A 7,509-nucleotide genomic window follows, 5' to 3' on the forward strand; every position below is an offset into this window, starting at 1 on the left:
GCCGCTTCAAAAGAGAAGAATGTTGCTATTTCGTTAAACAGTCAAGAATCATTACTGAAAAGGTCAAAGAAATAAGAGAATGGATAGAAAGTAGGAAAAAGGAGCTTGAACACTCAGGACCCTGAAATATGTTTAACCAATGGATACCTGTGACAGCCATCCTACTATTACTCGCCTTTGGGCCTTTCATTTTTAACCTCCTTGTCAAATTTGTTTCCTCCATGATCGAGGCCATCAAGCTACAAATGGTCTTACAAATGGAACCTCAAATAAGCTCAACTTACGGCTTCTACCGAGGACCCCTGTCTCAACCTGCTGGTCCCTCGACTGGCCTAAAAATTTCCCCCCTGGAGGACACCACAACTGCAGGGCCCTTTCTTTGCTCCTAAGCAGCAGGAAGTAGCCAGAACAACCACCGCCCAGTTCCCAACAGCAGTTAGGGTGTCCTGTTTATATGGGGGACTGACAGGAGGTGCCAGCTGGGCTTCCCCGGGCAAGTAGGGGCTCAGAAAGCTGTGAAACTCAGGCATTTCCTGCATCAGGACTTACTTCAGTCCTGGATAAATAATATTGAAGACATACGCTTAAAATATTCCCAACACCAGGATTTGTGCATGTGATTTCTTCCCCAAGAAAGCTATAAACAGTGAAAATTTTGCTGTAAGTTTCCCTGTGTCCTCTCTCCCTTCCCCCTCCCCCAAAACTAAAAGGTATTTTAACTGCCCATTTTTCTGTGACCAGTAGACCTTATCTATATTCCCAATTCCAATTCCTTGTAAACCTACTTTGTAAAGTCCTGTGAGATCCTGTCTCCTTTGCCATGCCACTGCAAGCTCATAAAGTAGATAAAACCTAAGTTGCAATTCTGGTTTTCCTCAAAATCTAAGACGTGTCACAAAATAATCTGCTGCCTTTGTTTCTTGCTCTCGTAACCTCTTCCTGCGACACGTATTTCCTGACTTAAAGAGTTTAAAAGGCAATGGTATAATCTAACTCTGGCTACCCGTTCGGGACCCCTTCCACGCTGTGGAAGCTTTGTACTTTCACTCTGCTCAATAAAGCCTACAGCTTCTTCTCTCTCTCAGTCTGTGTCTCTATCACTCCCTGCGGTCGGCCGCCACACCAATTCTTTGGCGTGGCTAGGCAAGAACCTCAGGCATTACAGTATTACTGTCAAGTTGACCATAATTTATTACAACGTCAATGTTTAAACCAAATTTTGACAACTGTCCTCAAGAACTTCAGAATTTAATCACACATCATACTTACCAGAGAAACAGAGGCCCTCAGATATAAATTCTGTCAACTTCATATTCCAGAATTAGTAACTTTTAACATTTTCTTTTGGTTCTCGCCTGAGAAGTGCTACTAGTTTTTGCCAAAAATGAGGTTTTCATGTCGCCCAGGATTAAAACAACTCCCAAATTTTAGGGAAAAGCCTTAGTCTCTAAATCCTATTCTCTAGAATTATTCACTCTGCCCCTCTCCTAGGTCTTCTGTCTCTGCATTGAAGCAAGAGTCCTGCCATGGCCACCAGATCCTAGTTTACCACCGATCTCTTCTTTATATAGCCAAGATTCCTGAAAAGTACACTTGCTTTTCTTTTGTTTATTAGATTGTTCTTGGCCACAACACTGCTTTAACAATGCCATTATGTTAATCACCTAAAATATTTCTGTAAAGAATTATTTAATTAACAACATAAATACATACTACTCTTTATTGATTTTACCTTATTTCTCAAATACCAACATAGTCTTGCTATATTCCAAGCACTTTAAAAGTTTTAACTCATGTAATCTTTTGATAAAGAGTGTAATCAACCCTATGATGTATGTACTATTTCTGTTCCCCTTTACAAATGATAAAATAGTCACTGAGAAGATCCATAACTTTTCCAAGGCCACACAGCTAGCAAGTGGCAGAACTAGAATTTGAACATTATCATCTACTTCTACAGCGTTAGCATCTACTTTTAGCTACCTCTTAAATATTAGCATTTTATAATGTTTAATAATATTTTAAATGCAATCAATAGATAAATGTAAATATCTTTATTCACCCTTTATCTCCCCAAAATAATAAACATTCTCTCAAATATGCCACCTTCCATTCTATGAATGTTTTATATTATTATTAATCATGTAAGTGTCCATAAAATATACTTTATATAAATACTATTATATTTTCTAAAATAGTTTGCAATCTATTTTTCCTTGCTCATTATCCAAGGATAAACTCTAATGCACATTATGACTCATCTTTCTCATACATTCATTTTCACTACTATATTGTTTCTGTAGTACTAGAATATATTTTTCTGTTTTACTGTTTGTGTCATTCCTTTTTTTTTTTTTTTTTTGGCACAGGTAGCTGAGGTTTTTGTTGGGGAAAAAACAAATTGAATTGTTTTGTAGCTGGAGGCATGGACAAGGGGGCTACCCCAGGCAGTAAACTCCCCAGCCAGTGGGCTGAGGGCTAGAGCTGAGCCTCAGGTGGGTCTCCTGTTCCCTGTGCTCCCCTGCACAGTGGCCTCCCTCAGGGGCTCTGGGGCAGCTGCAGGAGGGGTATACTGAGAGGGTCTGCTATGGTTGTTCACTTGGGGCAGGACGTCAGAGGACTAGGACACTGGCTTCCCATCGCGGGTCTCCATCTTCACAACCGCGGCCCTGGTGGAGCTGGTGCAGTTGAAGGAGCTGGAGCCCGAGCCAGAGCCAAAGCTGGAGCCCAGGCGTAGCTGAGGCCGGGAGTTTTGAGGTCCCCACAGGCTGAGCTCAGGGCATCTGCATAACCGCTAGTGGTCTTCCTATGGATACTCACGTTCTGCAATCCAGACTCCAGCAGGCTCTCCTCGCCCTCCAGCAGCTTCCTGTAGGTGGCGATCTCAATGTCCAGGGCCAGCTTGATGCTCATCAGCTCCTGGTACTCGCCCGCAGCTGCTGCTCCAAGTCCTGCTTGGCCCGCTGTAAGGGCAGCCACTAGCTCGGACAGCTTGGCCTTGGCATCTTTAACAGCCAGCTCCCTGCGCTGCTCGGCAACTGTGATGGCGGCCTCCAGGGAAGCCCTCTGGCATTTGACGCCCTCAGTCTCAGCCTGGAGCTGGCTGCCGTTCCGATTCATCTTGGAGTTCTCAGTCTTTGTGAGCTGCGGGTCATCCCCGTGCTTCCCAGCCAGCGTCTGCAGCTCCTCATGCTTGATCTGGTACATGCTCTCAGCCTCAGCCCTGCTGCGCTTGGACAGCGTCATTGCTGAGGTCAAGGTGCAGTCCGACAAGATTGCCAAGCGCAGCAGGGCTGAGGTGCGGCTGTTGTCCACGGACAGCACCACAGACGCGTCCCAGATCTGGGATGCGGTTAACTGCCACAGCACCATTTGCTAGTCTATAAAATGTCCCATATGTCTTTCAGCAGTTTTAAGTAGTTTATGCACTTCAACGGCATAGATGCTATAGTTTTTAAAAATGTATATATAATTATTTGAAATTTATTTTCCAATCATTTAGTTTTGTGAATTTTGAATTTAAAAAAAATGTTCTTTAAGACCCCTCCTTAACGGTTGATAGATTCAGCAAGTAACAATATGAGACGTTCAGATAAATTTAAATTTCACATAACAATACTTTTCCCCTGTAAGCATGTCCTAAATATTGCATGGGGCATGATTATAATAAAAAAGTAATTATTTATATGAAATTCAAATTTATCTGGAATCCCTGTACTTCATCTAGCAACTCTATGATGATTAAAACAAAAGTAGAGAACTAAAATTTATTTTCGTACTTCCTATTGATAAAAAATAAAATTAGATGTTAATTATAGAAAGTTCACAAAGCTAAAAATTTAGAATAAATTTGAATGGTCAAACCTCAATACTATTTTATTGTGAATTTGCAGCATTTACTGCTTAATTTTCATTGATCTTTTGAGACATCCTATATATGTTCAGTTCTCTGAATTTGTATTTCATTTGTTCTGCAAACCTTTGATCTTGCCTTTTACCAAATTCAATTTTTTCTTCTTTGTTAATGATAAGTATATTTTGTCTATAATTGCCACGTGTTTGAAGCAAAGGGGCTGCATAAAATGAATTCATCCAAATGTATTAATCAAAATTCACTCATGAATAACTAATTGCCCAATCTAGTAACAATTTGACTCCTTATTTTCCTGTTCTTTAGGAAGTATTTGACATTTCTGGCCGGGTGCAGTGGCTCATGTCTGTAATCCCAGCACCTTGGGAGGGCAAGGCAGGTGAGTCACTGGAGATCAGGAGTTTGAGACCAGCCTAGTCAACATGGTGAAACCCCGTCTCTACTAAAAATACAAAAATGAATTGGGTGTGGTGGCACACGCCCATAATCCCAGCTGCTCAGGAGGCTGAGGCAGGAGAATCTCTTGAACTTGGGAAGTGAAGGTTGCAGTGAGTTGAGATGGCACCACTGCACTCCAGACCAGGTGACAGAGTGAGCCTCTGTCTCAAAAAAAAAAAAAAAAATATATATATATATATATATGTAATTTCTGACCACTCCTAGTTTATGAGCCTATTTCTTTTGCTTTCTTCTGCCTTCCAATAGCTTTCATTTCTCTAACCTTCCGCCCTTTTATTATGTTTATTATGTCCATTCAGATCTCCCACATCTATAATCTCAAGGATTTTGTCCCTAGCAGTGTTACTTATTTTTTAATATAATCCCCTTCTTCATAAATGAGCTCATCAGATTTGCAGCATAAATTAAACATACACATTGGCAGCCCTTACTGTATTGTTCCAGTACAGCCCTTTCTCTACATTAGAAGTATGATTTGACACACATGTCTAACAGTCTCTGAACAGCCTTTGTTAGATTACACTTAATCTGTTATTAATGGAAGTGCTTATCTTACCCTACTTCTGTTTAAATATTTCACCTGTCCCGGTTTCTCTATCTTGATAGTGGATAACGACCACTCACCAGAATTGCCCAAATCAAATATATAAAAGGAAAGAGTGTCTTCTTGGTAACTGCTCTCAAATTGAGCACAATTTTTATTAATTCAACCTCCTAATTATTTTTCCAAACTGTCATTTTTTTATTCCTCCTCTAATGTGTCTTATATGTTTTACTCCAAAATTCATCCTTTAAAAATTGTATTAATTACTGCAGTATTTCCTAACACAGCTCCTTGGCTTTAGTTTTACTTCCCAGAGAAGAGTACTTCTCTCTTTGCCAGATTGAAGTTTTTTTAATAAAATCAGATCATATGCACAATCCTTTAATTGACTTTTTGTGTGTCATGCAAAGCCATTCATAGTCTCGCACATGCCAACTTTTCCAAATACATCTACAACTTACCAAATGGATAGTGTTTGAAGCCTACTAAATTTTATATTCAACTATCAAACAATCTGCGGTGTCTCTTATTATTCAAACTATTTGTTTCCCCTGTCTACCAGGAACACTTCTGCTGAATTATACTGTCCTGTTTCAATGAAATCAGATTTAGCCTGTGATTTCCTTTGAACACTGAAAAATACATAGATGTAATACACGTCACTTTTCGGCAAAGCTATATAGAAGTTAATTCTTGAGTCTGCCATATGTCTTTTTCCTCTACCACAAAGTTGTTCCATCTGTCTTGGTCCCTGAGCTGTAGCTGAGCCACAATGATAATAAATATTACTAAGAAATAAATTTTTGTTGTAACTTACTATAATGAGAAGATCATTATTCAGCATAACGACCCAATTTGGTGCACTGATACATTGCTCATGTTCTCTCATGACTCTGCCCTAGAATGAACTGGATGTTTTGCTTAGAGGCTAGTTGTATGCTTGATATCTAACACTACTCATAATTGATATACCAAGTGAGGCATCATGTCTTCCAATCTGATTTGTGGTCTTTCCTGTATTATTATACTGACCTCTATTTTAGAATATATTATACTAGTTTATAAATTTCAATTATCTATATTCTCCTTTTAAGTCCCCTCGGAGCAAGATCTTTCCTGTTTGCATATAACTAATTATTGTTGTGATTAGCACAACATATATGAGGGACTTCAAAAAATTCATGAAAATGTTTATTATGAAAAACTATGCATGGTTTTCAAAAACAATTTGCACCAAAATAAATTCATACTAGCTTTTAAAAACAAGTCTGAACAAGATCAGGTTTGAGGCACTAAAAAGTATAAATCAACAGTTTGAAAAGAGCCCCTATCAAAGCAACACGAATTCTGCTAAAATTGAAACAAGAACAAACATGAAATTTATGGTGAAGCTTGGATGAAAGAATGGTGAAATCATTGATGCTTTACAGAAAAGTTTATGGGGATAATTCCCTGAAGAAATCAGTACTTTAAAAATGGATAACCTGTTTCAGGAAGGGACAAAACCCCGTTGAAGATGAAGCCCACAGAGGCAGACCATCCACATCAACTTTGGAGGAAAAAGAAACTTGTTCTCAAAATCTTGTATAATCAATATATATTAGTTTAAATAATAAAGGTATCAACTAGCAGTATAAAGATAGAATTATTTTCACATGTATTTACATCTCTTGAGGTTAAGAGATTGAGACCAGATTTTCTGAGAATATAGGCAAATAGAGAATCTAGAGACTTGAATCTTAATATATTTCCAAATCTTGATTTTTTTTCTGCCAATACTCCAAGACTGATATTTGGGTCAGCAGTCAGTGAGAAATTCTTATCTGTAAATAACAATTTACAGATTGTTATTGAATAGTTATTATTGTTATTGAATTGTTAATAGAAATAGTTAATAAATAACAATCCTTATCTGTAAATACTTACTCTTGGAGTAAGTAACTCACTGAGGAGTGTTCCAGAAAATGTGGTTGTTTTCCTTCTTTGCCAAAATGTAAAAATATACAGAAGATCCTCTGATCCTAAAATATTCACAAAACAGCCCTTCGTGACGAGCTTCAACTCAATACAAAAGGGAATTATCAGCAATAAAAGCAAGGAGCAATTATCTCCATAATTTTGTGAATGCCATCTAATTTGAATCTGTAATGGACAGCAAATGAAATTATGCTCAATGTAGTTCCTGAAACTTTGTTTCCCATCCTGTATGTCATTCAGTAAATGGGAATTACATTCATCCTGCCTAATTTTATTTGAATTATTCTACTTCATATGTCAAAATCAGTTTTTAAGACCTATAATTTTTAACTTTAAGCTATGACATACACACAGTTTCTTACTTTTCTATTCTCACTGACATTACCTTAAAGCAAGTCCTGTACTTTTCATCCTCGATGAATGAAATCATCTTTAAAATTATTTCTTAACTTCCAAGTTATCCATTTATTTTCAACAAATTATGTCCTGCAAATGTCAGTTTCACATTGTCTCCCAAACGTTATCATTTGCTATAATTGACTGAAAACAAATTCTTATGCTTTCTTTGTGAGGGTAAAATTGATAATTCTTCCGGAGGTAAATCTGGAGAGACTGGATAAACCTGGTACACTTGCCAAATGATTTAAGATCCCAATCC

The 7,509-nt window shown here is 38.1% G+C and overlaps 1 pseudogene; it reads right to left on the reverse strand.

Annotated features, from left to right (window-relative positions):
- Window positions 1–2,491: 2,491 nt before the first annotated feature.
- Window positions 2,492–3,372, reverse strand: LOC116484722 (keratin, type II cytoskeletal 8-like; annotated as a pseudogene).
- Between the last annotated feature and the right edge of the window lie 4,137 nt (window positions 3,373–7,509).

This window comes from Hylobates moloch, unplaced genomic scaffold, assembly GCF_009828535.3.
Source record: "Hylobates moloch isolate HMO894 unplaced genomic scaffold, HMol_V3 SCAFFOLD_16, whole genome shotgun sequence".
Lineage (NCBI taxonomy): Eukaryota > Metazoa > Chordata > Mammalia > Primates > Hylobatidae > Hylobates > Hylobates moloch.